The sequence below is a fragment of the Camellia sinensis genome, chromosome 7 (assembly GCF_055761805.1).
Source record: "Camellia sinensis isolate YWXY chromosome 7, ASM5576180v1, whole genome shotgun sequence".
Taxonomy (NCBI): domain Eukaryota; kingdom Viridiplantae; phylum Streptophyta; class Magnoliopsida; order Ericales; family Theaceae; genus Camellia; species Camellia sinensis.
Genome location: NC_138967.1, coordinates 148146593 through 148168130, shown reverse-complemented (window position 1 = coordinate 148168130; position 21538 = coordinate 148146593). Strand labels below are relative to the sequence as shown.

Here is a 21538-nt window from a genome sequence, read left to right as displayed (position 1 = left end):
CAAGAATATGAAAAATGTATTGAATTCTCGTATCTTTTATATATATATTTTTAGTATTTAGTGAATTTTAAATGTATTTATGTTAGGTGTATCTAAAAATTAAAAAAAATTACTTCGAATATTAAAAAAATTCAGTAAAAATAATACCAAAAAAATACCAAAAAAAATTTTTAATTTTCTGAAAAATGGATCTTGAAAAAACCAAACCAAACAAACTAATTACTGCTTAAAATATCACATTGTCTAAAAACTCAAATTCAAATTACAAAAGCATCATATTGTCCAAATAGTTCTACTTTCACAGCCTTGAAACAATAAGAAAACTAATCATAACACAAAGAACATTCCAACTCCATGAAATTCTGACATGCACAGAAATTGTCATTCTTCGACTGTCTCACAATGACACCTATAGAAAAATACAAAGAAATTCGTGAACATGGTAGACACTACAGGAAAAATGGCCTACAACAACGTTTTTTTTATGGCGTTTAGGGAAACGCCACTATAAATTAACGGAACACAACGTTTTCGAAAAACGTTGTGTCTGATCTCAGTGAAACGGCGCCGTATTGGGTCAATGTATTGATCGTCAAAACCTCCATCTCTTTGAACTCAGTCTCTTTTTCTCAGTCTCTACCACAACTCAGTCTCCCTCTCTTCCAAAACCCTCGATTTGAAGCTCTCACTCTCTCTCGCTCAGTTTCAAACACACACACTCTCGCTCGCTCGCTCAATTTCTCATTCTCAACCCTCGATTTGCTTGATTGCAAATCCAAAACCCTCGATGGTTTGCGCCTTATCGATCTCTGTCGCTCGCAATCGAACTCTCTAGCTATTCTTCATCGATCTCTGTCGCTCGAGGGCTTTGCTCTAGCTGTTCTTCATCGAACACGAACTCGAACTCGAACTCGATCTGTTCTTCATCAAATCGCAGATCCAAAATCCAAAATCGATCTGTTATAGTTGATCTCTCTTGCTCTTATATCAGGTACATTTTTCATTCTCTACTTTCTCATTGTCAAATCTGCTGATCTGTTCTACTTTCTCTGTAATTTTTTCGTTCTTTAGTTTTAAAAAAAAACTAGTTTATATAATTGTTTATGGTCTCTAATTGGCTTTTGTATATCACTTGTTTGACAAACTATGTTGTTTTGATAGCCTGGAAATACACTAGTAAACTATGGTGTGGTTAAATTGTTGGCAATTTGTTGTCTGTTTTTAGATTTTAATATTTTCACTTCAAATATTAAAAGGTCAACTAGTTCAGTCTTCTAACAGTTAGAATTTGCAAGTCCATACCAGGTGAAATTGATAAGCCAAGCTTGAATGACAGATACCTAAAAGATGTATAGTTCAGATTTGTTTCAGCTACAAAGTAGAGCATAATATTGTCAAATATAAAAACTACACATTCAAAGTGGCTGTTTCTGATCAATTGATATATATATATATATATATATATATATATATATATATATATATATATTGCTGCTATATATGTTTATTTGGATGCTTTAGTTGGAGTTATCTAATGGTTTTGTGCAAAAGATCTCTTTGGGCTCAATGATCTAGTTTGGTTTATACTTGTGTTTAGAAAATGTTTTGGAATTACTTGCCAAAATAATGGTGTTTAAATTATATATTGTGTTGATTTTGTTTTTTTATGTATAGCTTGCTTATTTTGACTTTATTTTATTTCTTTTTGTTGGGGAGGGGGGGTGGGGGGTTCTCATGCTGTGTTCTTAGTATTCTGACGTATTTTGTTTGATGACAGGTGTTAGATCATGAGATTCAGGATTCTCCATGTACGAAAAAGATGGTAAGCTACTCTGACATTAGTTTGCCTCTTATTCTTTATGGATTTCTTTTCAATTTCCTGATAAAATATAGAAATTCATGGTTAGTGCAAGTTATGTTTAATTATCTGGGATAGCTTGCTTCAAGTTCATATCAAAATTTCTAATAGGGTGAAAACCAAGAAACTTCCATGCTGTAACTTTTAAGTTTCAACCATGTAGGTTTAATTGCCAGAAATTATAGATCGATATATAGTGGCTCATAACATATCACCACTATTGTTGTCGTCAAAACATTAGAGCAATGTCAATGGTGGCCTCATTTTTGCTTTGTAAATCTTACCGTTACATGAAAGTGGTTGTCAAGTTAACAGTTGTCATATAATTATCTCAAGAAACCATGTGAAAGACCAAAATTTAAAGGGGGCAGAGACAGATATACAGTCACATAGTATAGAAATTTTCTTGAACATTTTAGCAGATTTGTTCTTAAGGATTGAATCACTTTGAAGTAGTAAAGCAAATGAGAATTGTTGAAATGGTAGTTCTTTTATTATTATTATTTTTGAAATGGTGGTTGTCATTAATTTTCTTCCTTTAATCTGATTGTTCTTCCTTCTTTACAGTGAGAAGATGGGTCGGCTTCCTTGTCTTCTCATCTGGAGGAGTCAACAACTGAGGGAACTTGTCCTAGTACAAGTATGGTGTTTGATTTTGACAGAAATTCATTTCCTTGTCTTGTGAAGGTGAATATGATCCTTTCCTTTGTTTTAATTTACAGATATAAAAAATATCATCCCTATAAAGCATTCTTTAGCAATATTGCTTTATCTTTGTATTTCCAATGATTTAGCAGGTATATGACTCTCTAGAAGCTGACTTGAAGCTGAATGATGTTTTTGAGTTTGTGGGTGTCCTCACTTTTAATCTGGAGCCTAGTGTAGACAAAGATGATTCTGATGAGTTCACAAGTACTTTATGTGAAGATGAATTGTCTCATTCACCTCCTAGCAAGGTTTTGAATATATCTTTTGTTTGCAAATATTTTGTCCAGGGTACAAGGCTTGTCCTCATAGTCACAGTTCTTTAATTTTATATAACGTGTTCTATGAAGCCCATACATCAGATATTATACCTTTTCATAGTTCCATCAGAGCATTTCTTATTCCAAAACATTTGATCTCAAATTTGTTGTGCTGGATTTATTGCCTTTGCACATTTTTTGACACTCGTAACAAGTTTCTTTATAATAGGTGCATGCCAGGGTTAACACACTTGCAGTAGGGAAGCTTTCACTAAATCTTACTGGTTTTAATAAGGAAAATGTGTCTATTTTTGGCAATCATCTTAACCTTGCTGACAAAAATCTTGTGCCTTTCACTCATTTTATATCTCTTACCGTGGATTATCTCAATACTGCTTCACTTTCCCCAAGAAAGGATTACGAAACAAACAGGTAAAGAATTTTTGGTTTGTGCAACTAGAGATTGACATCTGTATTGGTCATTATTTTCTTACAAGTTCATATGCTTATGCTCTAGACTGGTGTCTGGAGTTCTGCAACTAGCTGAGGGCTCGCACATGATGATTGATGAGACATATTTACAAGCAGGGACACTCAACTCTGTCGGGGTTGAGAACGCAAGATTGATAAAGAATCTAATGGAGTTGCAAAAAGTAATTTCCAACTTATGTCCCAATTGTATACATGTCATGTAGTAAAATCTTGCGATAAAGGTTTATGATAGGTGTTATGTACACAAGCATTGGAAAGCTGTATAATTTTACTTTTACAATCTTGTTCTTGTGCATTGTTGAATGACTACAACATTGATTTCAGAGGCAACTTTTGGGGCTAAGTACATGCTTTTGTGTCTTTCACTTGCCAGGTGGAGTATGATTTTAAGTACTATAAGATGGAGATGGAAGCGGATGTCCAATTACTAATTCTTTCTGAGGGGAAATCAAACATCCTGTCGGCTGATCTGGTTCTTCCTTTCTGTCCATTGTCAGTGGAGTCCTGTGAAATTGGGGATGCAGAAGCTCTAAAAGCTTGGAGATGGTACTTGGCTAGTCTAAAATCATTACCTCATTCCATCGAGCCAAACATGCAAAAGGTATGAGTTGACTGTCTCCTTTGGCTATACATGAGTAGTTTGCATTTTAATAAGATGGATTTCCATTTGCTAGGAAGAAGACAAATGTAAATCCTGTGTTCTAAGGGAATGCAATTTCCAACTCTAGGGACATGCTGCCACTTAAAACTGACAAAACTGGGTAACCATGTTGCTGAGCATAGGGTAGTATGAGTGAAATGTTAACAGTTGATGGAGCCCGCGCAATCAGCATAACTGTTTCATGCCAAGGCAAAAGCATTTGGGTATTGTTTTGCTTGGCAATTAAATATCATATTTGACTTGCTCCTGGGAGCAAATATTAAATTACTTTTACTCTGAAAATAATTCTTTTGAAATTTCATTAGAGGCGGAGGAGAGGATGAAAACGATGGGTCTGGTGTGCAGGTCTTGGTTGGAGGCTGTGGCTGGCCCATATTGCTGGACTGACATCGACATCGAGCAATGGTGCCGCAGGTCTAATCACCCCCTTCACCTCGTCGACACCGCTGTCAGGAAGCTCGTCCGTCGCAGTAAATGCACCTTCACCCGCGTCTCTGCTTGCAAGCTCGGCGACTTTGCCTTCTCCTTCATCGCCAACTGGTATGTATACATATACACACTCACAAGCAAACCCACTTTCATTTTGTTTTAACATAATCATATGAGCATTTACGTGTTGCTTTTTATACAAGAAAAGAGATGAATATGAGTTTGATTTTTTTAATGTTAGAGGAGTTGCCCCCAATGTGGTTGATTTGCCCTGTATTCTCCATTCATTGTTTAGAAATCAAAATTTGATATAATAGATTCAGTGTGCCATCTTTTGTATGACTCGTGAAAAAATCAAAATAAAACATAAAAAAAAATAAAAATAAAAATAAAAAAAAGGTAAATTACACTTACACCTCCTGAAATTTGAATTTAATACATATTATCTCTGACATTTAGAAAATTACACAGACCCCATGTCATTGTAATTATTTAGACAGAATGAAAATATTAAACTCATGCACTCTCTCTTTTCTTTATTGGAGTCTCAACAGGCCATGGGTGGGCCTGTTGCACTAGCTTCTACACATGTGCATTCACAACAACAATCTCTTTTCATAATCTTTTCTTCTATTGATTATTCTAGCTCTAAATTTTCACAACCTAATATTATATATATATTCATGGCTTCATAAACATTGATGACTGATGAAAACTGGTCTGATGATCTCATTTATATACTAACCTTAATGAATACTGACTATTGACTCATGTTGGCTCAACTGTACTTCAATGCAAGTGACCCATTGAGTGAGTTGTGGCGAAGTGCCTGGATAATTCCTACTTTTTGGACTCTGCTTGCATTCTCTCTCTTGGTGGTGATATGTGTTCTTTGGGCTCCTTCAAGTAACCCAACTAGGAGCCCAAAGAACACATATCACAGATACCTAGTTGGGTTACTTGAAAGAGCCCAAAGAACACATATCACCACCAAGAGAGAGAATGCAAGCAGAGTCCAAAAAGCAGGAATTATCCAGGCAATTCGCCACAACTCACTCAATGGGTCACTTGCATTGAAGTACAGCTGAGCCAACATGAGTCCATAGTCAGTATTCATTGAGGTTAGTATATAAATGAGATCATCAGACCAGTTTTCATCAGTCATCAATGTTTAGGAAAGGTTGAGACTTACTAGCTCTGAGAGATGGCTAATTTCTGATGGAATGCGAGAGTAATTGAAGTCATTATAAGCAAGGTTAAGTCATTGAAGGTGAACTAGGCTGAAGAGGCTGCTGCTTGAATTGATAGAACCGTGAAGGAAACTGCTACTGAGGTCAAGGCCAATCACATGACCCGTATCCTCATCGCATTCGACGCCATCCCATGAGCAGCAATTGCCACTATCTCCTTGGAGCTTCCATGATGCAACCTTCGGAGAAGAAGAAGGATCACTAGAAGCGGATTTGTCAATTGAAAAGGTTTGCTTGAATTGCAACAGGGAGGAGCTCTCGTCTGCATGGCATAGTGGCTGCTCAGCAGACAAAGAGTTAGCCATTATTATTACAACAATGTTAGGTATCATTAAAAACCTTTCATGAAAATAATCATGAAAACTTTGTGACCCTTGGATTACACTTAGAATAAAGTATCACACACTAATCAAGGTAATTCAAGAATCATAAATCTTTCATGATCATTTTCATGATCCCTAACTTTTCTCTTATTATTATAAGATGAAAGCAAGAGAGTGCTAAGAAGAGTAAATGCATGAACTGAAAGAGATGCAAAGAGGAACCCATATTGAGTCAACTTGATTTCTCTAAGCACTATTGGATGAAAGAAAGACAAGGCTAACAAGGAGCTTTTTATAGACAAGATTTTGAGTGTTGGATTGGATATGCCAAAGATCTTTGCTGTAAAAGAGATTACAAAATCATGGAAATAGACTTCTTTATTGAGTCTTTTTGTAGTCATGTGGTGACTTGTGCCACTTCCTCAAATTCCTATTCTATTCTACAACGTAAACTAGGGGGCTAAAAAAAATAATCACCCTGTTTGGTTTTGATTTCTAAAATTCACTTTCAAAAAATTCTATTTTTTTGCTTTTTATTTTTGTTTTTTTGTTTTCAATGATTTTTTTAATATTTTAAGTATTTTTAAAAAATTTTAAACGCACCTAACATAAATATACATAAAAAGTATAATATTTGTGAAAAAAATCACTACATACCAAAAACACAAATAAATATGAAAATTCAGTGTATTTTTCATATTTTTTTATATTTATTAATTTTAAAAATATTTTTTCACAAATATCTACTTTAAAGTAAAAAAATTACTTAAATTTTTTAAAATATTCACTAAAAACAAAAAAAAAAACACGAAAAACAAAAAATTCAATTTTTAGAAATTGAATTTAAAAAATTGAAACCAAACACATTGCATGATGTGAGACAATTGCTCCTAGTTGTGCATGTTTTAGATTAATTGATTTTTTTTTTTTTGGTTTTTTAGCATTTTTAAAGGTTCTAAAAAAATTAATGTGTTTGAAAAATTACTAAAAAATTATTATTTTTTTGAATAAAAAAAAATTATGTGACATTTGACTTTTTTAACTGATGATAAATAATTTATTTACTTTTTGACTTGTTTAAGAAAAAACTAACCTTATTTTCTTTTACATTTGTCAAACGCTCAGGGCTTCTATTTTTCACGAGCTTGACTTCACACACACGGGTAACAAGTGTTGGCGTAGGTGAGTAATAAATATAGTAATACTATGCAAATAAAATTTTTATTTGATTTTTATTCAAATCATCAATGCATGATTTGAATTTATTCTGTACATAAACTCTACAAAATATCTATTGAATTCCAATCACATTATAAAATTCTGGGTCAATTTTCTGCAACACAAGCTTTATTGCGAAAAAAACAAGATAATTCCATGTCAATTATATTGCTGTTGATTTATGAACTGTGGGTGTTTGGTTGGTATTGATTCTAGTCCATTGTAATGACTTTGATTATTGCCAAATATGATTATTAATTAATGATTCAGATTTATTAATGAAAGTCAGGCCGGCTTTGGCCACCAAAAAATTATCAAAAAAAAGGGTTTCACTTTTTTTAATAATTATTATATTAGTTCATAAAAAAAAAAAACCTAAATTTGAAAGGCCCTGACAAAAATCGGTGAATATTTAAAATTAATATATAGTTGATATGGTGAATTATTTGAAACTAATCAATAATTTTTCTTACCTGAAAAAATCAAAAAAACTGATTAATATGGTAAATTATTTAAAAATAATAGAGGATTGTTTTTCAAATACATGAATTAGGTATAGATTATGATTAATTACACTATTATAGTTGTTTTTGAAAAATTAATTTTCTAATTTAAAGTTGATAGATATAACATTCAATCAACTATGTTATAAGAAAGATTAGCTAAATTAGCAATTTTTTCCTTTAAAAATGATTTAGTTGATAAGTTGGACCATGTAAGTTTGATTAGCAATTTTGCAGTTATGTAAGTGTAGGAGAGGGTTCAAGAAAGGAGTTGGAAAATTCGAAGATCTTCGAAGATCCTTGAAGAACAATTTCGAATTCTCTAGAATATGATGAGAGGCTTAGATTCTTCAATAATCTCAACTTAGGAACACGACAACAAAGGAGATGATGGAGATAAGAGATTGGGTGAAGAAGAAGGCAAAATGGCTAGAGAATAGAATAATGGCAAGGCTCTCCCATTGATCTCCCACTTTCACTCTCAAGGTCGATAATGGAGAAGGGAAATTAGTTCTTTCCCAAGAGTTAAAAATCTCCAAAATCCATCCCTTGTAAAGCTATGGGTGGGTGCTATTTATAGGCACCTCATGATGTAGGATGGAGCCCATGTGCCAGGCACATGGGGGATATTCTCTCTAACCACCTTGTCCGAGGAGGTGACCTCTCCGAGGAGGTGACTTCTCCGAGGATGAGAAAACCCCAAAGAGGAGATCAATCCCTCGGCGAACCCTTCTTCTTAGCCACACCTAACCAATGATCCCCAATCATCCCAAAGGGTCAGGGGTAGTCCCAGAGGACGTCCTGCCGCAAAATATTGCCGAGTCTCATGGACCCCCCGGGGTCGTGCCACCTCGACCCGGATATAGGCTAGTTTAACCGAAGAGTGAATTTATCTCCACTCACCGTCCTCGGGATTGGGTCCTTTGTTCGAACTCCATTACGCCCATGGTTCTGGTGCGTAGATCCCGGAAAGCTCCGAGCCCGCAAGTGTTCTGGGTCTCATTAACGGAGCGACTTCTAGACTGCGTCTGAATCCGTTCGAAGCCAAGTACTTCAGATCTCTAGATTCGTGGGTCCGAATCCTTTCGAGTCCGAGTGCCTCGGATCTCTAGGCTTGCTTAATACCCTTTCGAGTCCGGACCCGAGTAAGTCTCTAGGTTCGTGGACCCGAACCCTTTCGAGGCTTACAGCGATTCAATCCGTTTGATGGCGATAAATCTAGGCCCACCAATTCTTGGACTTGCGATAAATTCGGGCCCACTAATCTTGGGCTATTGGGCCTAAATAATTTAGTGGGCTCAAATTAGCCCCTCTTACATTTGCCCCTTGCGTGTATGAGAAATTTTAAATTTCTCAGACATGCATACTGTCATTTCTTCGACCCTGTTTCGCATCACGTTCCGCAAAAAAAAAAATGTTTTGTCACGACAGAGCCGAAGGATAAAGTTGATGACGCACTTCAATTTATAAAAAAAATTGACAAGCAAAAATTTAATTTAATTTTTTTTTTTTTTTTCAGGCTCACACGTGCCTTTGTTGTTTGGCACACACGGATAATGCTCTTTTTTTTTTTTATTTAAGGAAAGTGCCAAAACCCTAAGCCTCACCAACTTTTGCACAGCCGCCACACCCACTTCTCACTCACCTCTCTCTCTCTAGAGGCCCAGACTTCATCTTCTTTAATGAGGGTCTGCTGCTACAACACCAGAGGCCATTGTCGTGCCCTCCTTCAACAAACAGCCGAAGACCCGCACCTTCTTGCACACTGTCGGCGGCCAAAGCTTCGGCTACCACTAGCGTTGCGGCAGCTCTCCGTTCTTACTGAAGTGGCCACCACCCTACGGACCGTCGGCTTCTGCACGAACCCGCCGTGGTGCTGTCCCGTGCGTGATCATTTCAACTCACGCAGCTCGTCTGTCTCACGCGCAGTTCTTACACCGCCGTTGCACCTGTCAACCGTAACCGACTAGCGATGACCACGCCGCCCCCTCAACGTGGCGTGGGTCTGTCCGTGGCCTTTCTCGCATACTGCCGCTGGTTCTCTTCCTCTCTTTTTATTCGTTTTAAAGCTTTGAATGTGCTGGTTGCTAGTGCTTGCTTTAATGTCTATTGATGTAGATTTAATCAATCTCTGATGCTTTTTTTTTTTTTTTTTTTTTTTTTTTTTTTTTTTTTTTTCAGGCTCACACGTGCCATTGTTGTTTGGCACACACGGATAATGCTCTTTTTTTTTTTATTTAAGGAAAGTGCCAAAACCCTAAGCCTCACCAACTTTTGCACAGCCGCCACACCCACTTCTCACTCACCTCTCTCTCTCTAGAGGCCCAGACTTCATCTTCTTTAATGAGGGTCTGCTGCTACAATACCAGAGGCCATTGCCGTGCCCTCCTTCAACAAACAGCCGAAGACCCGCACCTTCTTGCACACTGTCGGCGGCCAAAGCTTCGGCTACCACTAGCGTTGCGGCAGCTCTCCGTTCTTACTGAAGTGGCCACCACCCTACGGACCGTCGGCTTCTGCACGAACCCGCCGTGGTGCTGTCCCGTGCGTGATCATTTCAACTCACGCAGCTCATCTGTCTCACGCGCAGTTCTTACACCGCCGTTGCACCTGTCAACCGTAACCGACTAGCGATAACCACGCCGCCCCCTCAACGTGGCGTGGGTCTGTCCGTGGCCTTTCTCGCATACTGCCGCTGGTTCTCTTCCTCTCTTTTTATTCGTTTTAAAGCTTTGAATGTGCTGGTTGCTGGTGCTTGCTTTAATGTCTATTGATGTAGATTTAATCAATCTCTGATGCTTTTTTTTTTTTTTTTTTTTTTTTTTTTTTTTTTTTTTTCAGGCTCACACGTGCCTTTGTTGTTTGGCACACACGGATAATGCTCTTTTTTTTTTTATTTAAGGAAAGTGCCAAAACCCTAAGCCTCACCAACTTTTGCACAGCCGCCACACCCACTTCTCACTCACCTCTCTCTCTCTAGAGGCCCAGACTTCATCTTTTTTAATGAGGGTCTGCTGCTACAATACCAGAGGCCATTGCCGTGCCCTCCTTCAACAAACAGCCGAAGACCCGCACCTTCTTGCACACTGTCGGCGGCCAAAGCTTCGGCTACCACTAGCGTTGCGGCAGCTCTCCGTTCTTACTGAAGTGGCCACCACCCTACGGACCGTCGGCTTCTGCACGAACCCGCCGTGGTGCTGTCCCGTGCATGATCATTTCAACTCACGCAGCTCGTCTGTCTCACGCGCAGTTCTTACACCGCCGTTGCACCTGTCAACCGTAACCGACTAGCGATGACCACGCCGCCCCCTCAACGTGGCGTGGGTCTGTCCGTGGCCTTTCTCGCATACTGCCGCTGGTTCTCTTCCTCTCTTTTTATTCGTTTTAAAGCTTTGAATGTGCTGGTTGCTGGTGCTTGCTTTAATGTCTATTGATGTAGATTTAATCAATCTCTGATGATTTTTTTTTTTTTTTTTTTTTTTTTTTTTTTTTTTCAGGCTCACACGTGCCTTTGTTGTTTGGCACACACGGATAATGCTCCTTTTTTTTTATTTAAGGAAAGTGCCAAAACCCTAAGTCTCACCAACTTTTGCACAGCCGCCACACCCACTTCTCACTCACCTCTCTCTCTCTAGAGGCCCAGACTTCATCTTCTTTAATGAGGGTCTGCTGCTACAATACCAGAGGCCATTGCCGTGCCCTCCTTCAACAAACAGCCGAAGACCCGCACCTTCTTGCACACTGTCGGCGGCCAAAGCTTCGGCTACCACTAGCGTTGCGGCAGCTCTCCGTTCTTACTGAAGTGGCCACCACCCTACGGACCGTCGGCTTCTGCACGAACCCGCCGTGGTGCTGTCCCGTGCATGATCATTTCAACTCACGCAGCTCGTCTGTCTCACGCGCAGTTCTTACACCGCCGTTGCACCTGTCAACCGTAACCGACTAGCGATGACCACGCCGCCCCCTCAACGTGGCGTGGGTCTGTCCGTGGCCTTTCTCGCATACTGCCGCTGGTTCTCTTCCTCTCTTTTTATTCGTTTTAAAGCTTTGAATGTGCTGGTTGCTGGTGCTTGCTTTAATGTCTATTGATGTAGATTTAATCAATCTCTTTTTTTTTTTTTTTTTTTTTTTTTTTTTTTTTTTTTTCAGGCTCACACGTGCCTTTGTTGTTTGGCACACACGGATAATGCTCTTTTTTTTTTTATTTAAGGAAAGTGCCAAAACCCTAAGCCTCACCAACTTTTGCACAGCCGCCACACCCACTTCTCACTCACCTCTCTCTCTCTAGAGGCCCAGACTTCATCTTCTTTAATGAGGGTCTGCTGCTACAATACCAGAGGCCATTGCCGTGCCCTCCTTCAACAAACAGCCGAAGACCCGCACCTTCTTGCACACTGTCGGCGGCCAAAGCTTCGGCTACCACTAGCGTTGCGGCAGCTCTCCGTTCTTACTGAAGTGGCCACCACCCTACGGACCGTCGGCTTCTGCACGAACCCGCCGTGGTGCTGTCCCGTGCGTGATCATTTCAACTCACGCAGCTCGTCTGTCTCACGCGCAGTTCTTACACCGCCGTTGCACCTGTCAACCGTAACCGACTAGCGATGACCACACCGCCCCCTCAACGTGGCGTGGGTCTGTCCGTGGCCTTTCTCGCATACTGCCGCTGGTTCTCTTCCTCTCTTTTTATTCGTTTTAAAGCTTTGAATGTGCTGGTTGCTGGTGCTTGCTTTAATGTCTATTGATGTAGATTTAATCAATCTCTGATGCTTTTTTTTTTTTTTTTTTTTTTTTTTTTTTTTTTTTTTTCAGGCTCACACGTGCCTTTGTTGTTTGGCACACACGGATAATGCTCTTTTTTTTTTTTATTTAAGGAAAGTGCCAAAACCCTAAGCCTCACCAACTTTTGCACAGCCGCCACACCCACTTCTCACTCACCTCTCTCTCTCTAGAGGCCCAGACTTCATCTTCTTTAATGAGGGTCTGCTGCTACAATACCAGAGGCCATTGCCGTGCCCTCCTTCAACAAACAGCCGAAGACCCGCACCTTCTTGCACACTGTCGGCGGCCAAAGCTTCGGCTACCACTAGCGTTGCGGCAGCTCTCCGTTCTTACTGAAGTGGCCACCACCCTACGGACCGTCGGCTTCTGCACGAACCCGCCGGGGTGCTGTCCCGTGCGTGATCATTTCAACTCACGCAGCTCGTCTGTCTCACGCGCAGTTCTTACACCGCCGTTGCACCTGTCAACCGTAACCGACTAGCGATGACCACGCCGCCCCCTCAACGTGGCGTGGGTCTGTCCGTGGCCTTTCTCGCATACTGCCGCTGGTTCTCTTCCTCTCTTTTTATTCGTTTTAAAGCTTTGAATGTGCTGGTTGCTGGTGCTTGCTTTAATGTCTATTGATGTAGATTTAATCAATCTCTGATGCTTTTTTTTTTTTTTTTTTTTTTTTTTTTCAGGCTCACACGTGCCTTTGTTGTTTGGCACACGCGGATAATGCTCTTTTTTTTTTTATTTAAGGAAAGTGCCAAAACCCTAAGCCTCACCAACTTTTGCACAGCCGCCACACCCACTTCTCACTCACCTCTCTCTCTCTAGAGGCCCAGACTTCATCTTCTTTAATGAGGGTCTGCTGCTACAATACCAGAGGCCATTGCCGTGCCCTCCTTCAACAAACAGCCGAAGACCCGCACCTTCTTGCACACTGTCGGCGGCCAAAGCTTCGGCTACCACTAGCGTTGCGGCAGCTCTCCGTTCTTACTGAAGTGGCCACCACCCTACGGACCGTCGGCTTCTGCACGAACCCGCCGTGGTGCTGTCCCGTGCGTGATCATTTCAACTCACGCAGCTCGTCTGTCTCACGCGCAGTTCTTACACCGCCGTTGCACCTGTCAACCGTAACCGACTAGCGATGACCACGCCGCCCCCTCAACGTGGCGTGGGTCTGTCCGTGGCCTTTCTCGCATACTGCCGCTGGTTCTCTTCCTCTCTTTTTATTCGTTTTAAAGCTTTGAATGTGCTGGTTGCTGGTGCTTGCTTTAATGTCTATTGACGTAGATTTAATCAATCTCTGATGCTTTTTTTTTTTTTTTTTTTTTTTTTTTTTTTTTTTTTCAGGCTCACACGTGCCTTTGTTTTTTGGCACACACGGATAACGCTCTTTTTTTTTTATTTAAGGAAAGTGCCAAAACCCTAAGCCTCACCAACTTTTGCACAGCCGCCACACCCACTTCTCACTCACCTCTCTCTCTCTAGAGGCCCAGACTTCATCTTCTTTAATGAGGGTCTGCTGCTACAATACCAGAGGCCATTGCCGTGCCCTCCTTCAACAAACAGCCGAAGACCCGCACCTTCTTGCACACTGTCGGCGGCCAAAGCTTCGGCTACCACTAGCGTTGCGGCAGCTCTCCGTTCTTACTGAAGTGGCCACCACCCTACGGACCGTCGGCTTCTGCACGAACCCGCCGTGGTGCTGTCCCGTGCGTGATCATTTCAACTCACGCAGCTCGTCTGTCTCACGCGCAGTTCTTACACCGCCGTTGCACCTGTCAACCGTAACCGACTAGCGATGACCACACCGCCCCCTCAACGTGGCGTGGGTCTGTCCGTGGCCTTTCTCGCATACTGCCGCTGGTTCTCTTCCTCTCTTTTTATTCATTTTAAAGCTTTGAATGTGCTGGTTGCTGGTGCTTGCTTTAATGTCTATTGATGTAGATTTAATCAATCTCTGATGCTTTTTTTTTTTTTTTTTTTTTTTTTTTTTTTTTCAGGCTCACACGTGCCTTTGTTGTTTGGCACACACGGATAATGCTCTTTTTTTTTTTATTTCAGGAAAGTGCCAAAACCCTAAGCCTCACCAACTTTTGCACAGCCGCCACACCCACTTCTCACTCACCTCTCTCTCTCTAGAGGCCCAGACTTCATCTTCTTTAATGAGGGTCTGCTGCTACAATACCAGAGGCCATTGCCGTGCCCTCCTTCAACAAACAGCCGAAGACCCGCACCTTCTTGCACACTGTCGGCGGCCAAAGCTTCGGCTACCACTAGCGTTGCGGCAGCTCTCCGTTCTTACTGAAGTGGCCACCACCCTACGGACCGTCGGCTTCTGCACGAACCCGCCGTGGTGCTGTCCCGTGCGTGATCATTTCAACTCACGCAGCTCGTCTGTCTCACGCGCAGTTCTTACACCGCCGTTGCACCTGTCAACCGTAACCGACTAGCGATGACCACACCGCCCCCTCAACGTGGCGTGGGTCTGTCCGTGGCCTTTCTCGCATACTGCCGCTGGTTCTCTTCCTCTCTTTTTATTCGTTTTAAAGCTTTGAATGTGCTGGTTGCTGGTGCTTGCTTTAATGTCTATTGATGTAGATTTAATCAATCTCTGATGCTTTTTTTTTTTTTTTTTTTTTTTTTTTTTTTTTTTTTTCAGGCTCACACGTGCCTTTGTTGTTTGGCACACACGGATAATGCTCTTTTTTTTTTTTATTTAAGGAAAGTGCCAAAACCCTAAGCCTCACCAACTTTTGCACAGCCGCCACACCCACTTCTCACTCACCTCTCTCTCTCTAGAGGCCCAGACTTCATCTTCTTTAATGAGGGTCTGCTGCTACAATACCAGAGGCCATTGCCGTGCCCTCCTTCAACAAACAGCCGAAGACCCGCACCTTCTTGCACACTGTCGGCGGCCAAAGCTTCGGCTACCACTAGCGTTGCGGCAGCTCTCCGTTCTTACTGAAGTGGCCACCACCCTACGGACCGTCGGCTTCTGCACGAACCCGCCGTGGTGCTGTCCCGTGCGTGATCATTTCAACTCACGCAGCTCGTCTGTCTCACGCGCAGTTCTTACACCGCCGTTGCACCTGTCAACCGTAACCGACTAGCGATGACCACGCCGCCCCCTCAACGTGGCGTGGGTCTGTCCGTGGCCTTTCTCGCATACTGCCGCTGGTTCTCTTCCTCTCTTTTTATTCGTTTTAAAGCTTTGAATGTGCTGGTTGCTGGTGCTTGCTTTAATGTCTATTGATGTAGATTTAATCAATCTCTGATGCTTTTTTTTTTTTTTTTTTTTTTTTTTTTTTTTCAGGCTCACACGTGCCTTTGTTGTTTGGCACACACGGATAATGCTCTTTTTTTTTTTATTTAAGGAAAGTGCCAAAACCCTAAGCCTCACCAACTTTTGCACAGCCGCCACACCCACTTCTCACTCACCTCTCTCTCTCTAGAGGCCCAGACTTCATCTTCTTTAATGAGGGTCTGCTGCTACAATACCAGAGGCCATTGCCGTGCCCTCCTTCAACAAACAGCCGAAGACCCGCACCTTCTTGCACACTGTCGGCGGCCAAAGCTTCGGCTACCACTAGCGTTGCGGCAGCTCTCCGTTCTTACTGAAGTGGCCACCACCCTACGGACCGTCGGCTTCTGCACGAACCCGCCGTGGTGCTGTCCCGTGCGTGATCATTTCAACTCACGCAGCTCGTCTGTCTCACGCGCAGTTCTTACACCGCCGTTGCACCTGTCAACCGTAACCGACTAGCGATGACCACGCCGCCCCCTCAACGTGGCGTGGGTCTGTCCGTGGCCTTTCTCGCATACTGCCGCTGGTTCTCTTCCTCTCTTTTTATTCGTTTTAAAGCTTTGAATGTGCTGGTTGCTGGTGCTTGCTTTAATGTCTATTGACGTAGATTTAATCAATCTCTGATGTTTTTTTTTTTTTCTTTTTTTTTTTTTTTTTTTTTTTTTTTTTTTTCAGGATCACACGTGCCTTTGTTTTTTGGCACACACGGATAACGCTCTTTTTTTTTTATTTAAGGAAAGTGCCAAAACCCTAAGCCTCACCAACTTTTGCACAGCCGCCACACCCACTTCTCACTCACCTCTCTCTCTCTAGAGGCCCAGACTTCATCTTCTTTAATGAGGGTCTGCTGCTACAATACCAGAGGCCATTGCCGTGTCCTCCTTCAACAAACAGCCGAAGACCCGCACCTTCTTGCACACTGTCGGCGGCCAAAGCTTCGGCTACCACTAGCGTTGCGGCAGCTCTCCGTTCTTACTGAAGTGGCCACCACCCTACGGACCGTCGGCTTCTGCACGAACCCGCCGTGGTGCTGTCCCGTGCGTGATCATTTCAACTCACGCAGCTCGTCTGTCTCACGCGCAGTTCTTACACCGCCGTTGCACCTGTCAACCGTAACCGACTAGCGATGACCACGCCGCCCCCTCAACGTGGCGTGGGTCTGTCCGTGGCCTTTCTCGCATACTGCCGCTGGTTCTCTTCCTCTCTTTTTATTCGTTTTAAAGCTTTGAATGTGCTGGTTGCTGGTGCTTGCTTTAATGTCTATTGATGTAGATTTAATCAATCTCTTTTTTTTTTTTTTTTTTTTTTTTTTTTTTTTTTTTTTCAGGCTCACACGTGCCTTTGTTGTTTGGCACACACGGATAATGCTCTTTTTTTTTTTATTTAAGGAAAGTGCCAAAACCCTAAGCCTCACCAACTTTTGCACAGCCGCCACACCCACTTCTCACTCACCTCTCTCTCTCTAGAGGCCCAGACTTCATCTTCTTTAATGAGGGTCTGCTGCTACAATACCAGAGGCCATTGCCGTGCCCTCCTTCAACAAACAGCCGAAGACCCGCACCTTCTTGCACACTGTCGGCGGCCAAAGCTTCGGCTACCACTAGCGTTGCGGCAGCTCTCCGTTCTTACTGAAGTGGCCACCACCCTACGGACCGTCGGCTTCTGCACGAACCCGCCGTGGTGCTGTCCCGTGCGTTATCATTTCAACTCACGCAGCTCGTCTGTCTCACGCGCAGTTCTTACACCGCCGTTGCACCTGTCAACCGTAACCGACTAGCGATGACCACACCGCCCCCTCAACGTGGCGTGGGTCTGTCCGTGGCCTTTCTCGCATACTGCCGCTGGTTCTCTTCCTCTCTTTTTATTCGTTTTAAAGCTTTGAATGTGCTGGTTGCTGGTGCTTGCTTTAATGTCTATTGATGTAGATTTAATCAATCTCTGATGCTTTTTTTTTTTTTTTTTTTTTTTTTTTTTTTTTTTTTTTTTCAGGCTCACACGTGCCTTTGTTGTTTGGCACACACGGATAATGCTCTTTTTTTTTTTTTATTTAAGGAAAGTGCCAAAACCCTAAGCCTCACCAACTTTTGCACAGCCGCCACACCCACTTCTCACTCACCTCTCTCTCTCTAGAGGCCCAGACTTCATCTTCTTTAATGAGGGTCTGCTGCTACAATACCAGAGGCCATTGCCGTGCCCTCCTTCAACAAACAGCCGAAGACCCGCACCTTCTTGCACACTGTCGGCGGCCAAAGCTTCGGCTACCACTAGCGTTGCGGCAGCTCTCCGTTCTTACTGAAGTGGCCACCACCCTACGGACCGTCGGCTTCTGCACGAACCCGCCGTGGTGCTGTCCCGTGCGTGATCATTTCAACTCACGCAGCTCGTCTGTCTCACGCGCAGTTCTTACACCGCCGTTGCACCTGTCAACCGTAACCGACTAGCGATGACCACGCCGCCCCCTCAACGTGGCGTGGGTCTGTCCGTGGCCTTTCTCGCATACTGCCGCTGGTTCTCTTCCCCTCTTTTTATTCGTTTTAAAGCTTTGAATGTGCTGGTTGCTGGTGCTTGCTTTAATGTCTATTGATGTAGATTTAATCAATCTCTGATGCTTTTTTTTTTTTTTTTTTTTTTTTTTTCAGGCTCACACGTGCCTTTGTTGTTTGGCACACACGGATAATGCTCTTTTTTTTTTATTTAAGGAAAGTGCCAAAACCCTAAGCCTCACCAACTTTTGCACAGCCGCCACACCCACTTCTCACTCACCTCTCTCTCTCTAGAGGCCCAGACTTCATCTTCTTTAATGAGGGTCTGCTGCTACAATACCAGAGGCCATTGCCGTGCCCTCCTTCAACAAACAGCCGAAGACCCGCACCTTCTTGCACACTGTCGGCGGCCAAAGCTTCGGCTACCACTAGCGTTGCGGCAGCTCTCCGTTCTTACTGAAGTGGCCACCACCCTACGGACCGTCGGCTTCTGCACGAACCCGCCGTGGTGCTGTCCCGTGCGTGATCATTTCAACTCACGCAGCTCGTCTGTCTCACGCGCAGTTCTTACACCGCCGTTGCACCTGTCAACCGTAACCGACTAGCGATGACCACGCCGCCCCCTCAACGTGGCGTGGGTCTGTCCGTGGCCTTTCTCGCATACTGCCGCTGGTTCTCTTCCTCTCTTTTTATTCGTTTTAAAGCTTTGAATGTGCTGGTTGCTGGTGCTTGCTTTAATGTCTATTGACGTAGATTTAATCAATCTCTGATGCTTTTTTTTTTTTTTTTTTTTTTTTTTTTTTTTTTTTTCAGGCTCACACGTGCCTTTGTTTTTTGGCACACACGGATAACGCTCTTTTTTTTTTATTTAAGGAAAGTGCCAAAACCCTAAGCCTCACCAACTTTTGCACAGCCGCCACACCCACTTCTCACTCACCTCTCTCTCTCTAGAGGCCCAGACTTCATCTTCTTTAATGAGGGTCTGCTGCTACAATACCAGAGGCCATTGCCGTGTCCTCCTTCAACAAACAGCCGAAGACCCGCACCTTCTTGCACACTGTCGGCGGCCAAAGCTTCGGCTACCACTAGCGTTGCGGCAGCTCTCCGTTCTTACTGAAGTGGCCACCACCTTACGGACCGTCGGCTTCTGCACGAACCCGCCGTGGTGCTGTCCCGTGCGTGATCATTTCAACTCACGCAGCTCGTCTGTCTCACGCGCAGTTCTTACACCGCCGTTGCACCTGTCAACCGTAACCGACTAGCGATGACCACGCCGCCCCCTCAACGTGGCGTGGGTCTGTCCGTGGCCTTTCTCGCATACTGCCGCTGGTTCTCTTCCTCTCTTTTTATTCGTTTTAAAGCTTTGAATGTGCTGGTTGCTGGTGCTTGCTTTAATGTCTATTGATGTAGATTTAATCAATCTCTGATGCTTTTTTTTTTTTTTTTTTTTTTTTTTTTTTTTTTCCAGGCTCACACGTGCGTTTGTTGTTTGGCACACACGGATAATGCTCTTTTTTTTTTTATTTGAGGAAAGTGCCAAAACCCTAAGCCTCACCAACTTTTGCACAGCCGCCACACCCACTTCTCACTCACCCCTCTCTCTCTAGAGGCCCAGACTTCATCTTCTTTAATGAGGGTCTGCTGCTACAATACCAGACGCCATTGCCGTGCCCTCCTTCAACAAACAGCCGAAGACCCGCACCTTCTTGCACACTGTCGGCGGCCAAAGCTTCGGCTACCACTAGCGTTGCGGCAGCTCTCCGTTCTTACTGAAGTGGCCACCACCCTACGGACCGTCGGCTTCTGCACGAACCCGCCGTGGTGCTGTCCCGTGCGTGATCATTTCAACTCACGCAGCTCGTCTGTCTCACGCGCAGTTCTTACACCGCCGTTGCACCTGTCAACCGTAACCGACTAGCGATGACCACGCCGCCCCCTCAACGTGGCGTGGGTCTGTCCGTGGCCTTTCTCGCATACTGTCGCTGGTTCTCTTCCTCTCTTTTTATTCGTTTTAAAGCTTTGAATGTGCTGGTTGCTGGTGCTTGCTTTAATGTCTATTGATGTAGATTTAATCAATCTCTGATGCTTTTTTTTTTTTTTTTTTTTTTTTTTTTTTTTTTTTTTTCAGGCTCACACGTGCCTTTGTTGTTTGGCACACACGGATAATGCTCTTTTTTTTTTATTTAAGGAAAGTGCCAAAACCCTAAGCCTCACCAACTTTTGCACAGCCGCCACACCCACTTCTCACTCACCTCTCTCTCTCTAGAGGCCCAGACTTCATCTTCTTTAATGAGGGTCTGCTGCTACAATACCAGAGGCCATTGCCGTGCCCTCCTTCAACAAACAGCCGAAGACCCGCACCTTCTTGCACACTGTCGGCGGCCAAAGCTTCGGCTACCACTAGCGTTGCGGCAGCTCTCCGTTCTTACTGAAGTGGCCACCACCCTACGGACCGTCGGCTTCTGCACGAACCCGCCGTGGTGCTGTCCCGTGCGTGATCATTTCAACTCACGCAGCTCGTCTGTCTCACGCGCAGTTCTTACACCGCCGTTGCACCTGTCAACCGTAACCGACTAGCGATGACCACGCCACCCCCTCAACGTGGCGTGGGTCTGTCCGTGGCCTTTCTCGCATACTGCCGCTGGTTCTCTTCCTCTCTTTTTATTCGTTTTAAAGCTTTGAATGTGCTGGTTGCTGGTGCTTGCTTTAATGTCTATTGATGTAGATTTAATCAATCTCTGATGCTTTTTTTTTTTTTTTTTTTTTTTTTTTTTTTTTTTTCAGGCTCACACGTGCCTTTGTTGTTTGGCACACACGGATAATGCTCTTTTTTTATTTATTTAAGGAAAGTGCCAAAACCCTAAGCCTCACCAACTTTTGCACAGCCGCCACACCCACTTCTCACTCCCCTCTCTCTCTCTAGAGGCCCAGACTTCATCTTCTTTAATGAGGGTCTGCTGCTACAATACCAGAGGCCATTGCCGTGCCCTCCTTCAACAAACAACCGAAGACCCGCACCTTCTTGCACACTGTCGGCGGCCAAAGCTTCGGCTACCACTAGCGTTGCGGCAGCTCTCCGTTCTTACTGAAGTGGCCACCACCCTACGGACCGTCGGCTTCTGCACGAACATGCCGTGGTGCTGTCCCGTGCGTGATCATTTCAACTCACGCAGCTCGTCTGTCTCACGCGCAGTTCTTACACCGCCGTTGCACCTGTCAACCGTAACCGACTAGCGATGACCACGCCGCCCCCTCAACGTGGCGTGGGTCTGTCCGTGGCCT

General features: G+C 43.5%; 1 long non-coding RNA gene across 1 annotated transcript; it reads left to right on the top strand.

Moving 5' to 3' along the window:
• The first annotated feature begins 1723 nt into the window (after positions 1-1723).
• Positions 1724-4561, top strand: LOC114314521 (uncharacterized). The gene is made up of 3 exons (XR_014334755.1): positions 1724-2545; positions 2656-3476; positions 3689-4561. It is a non-coding gene; the product is annotated as an uncharacterized LOC114314521 (long non-coding RNA).
• Positions 4562-21538: the final 16977 nt, after the last annotated feature.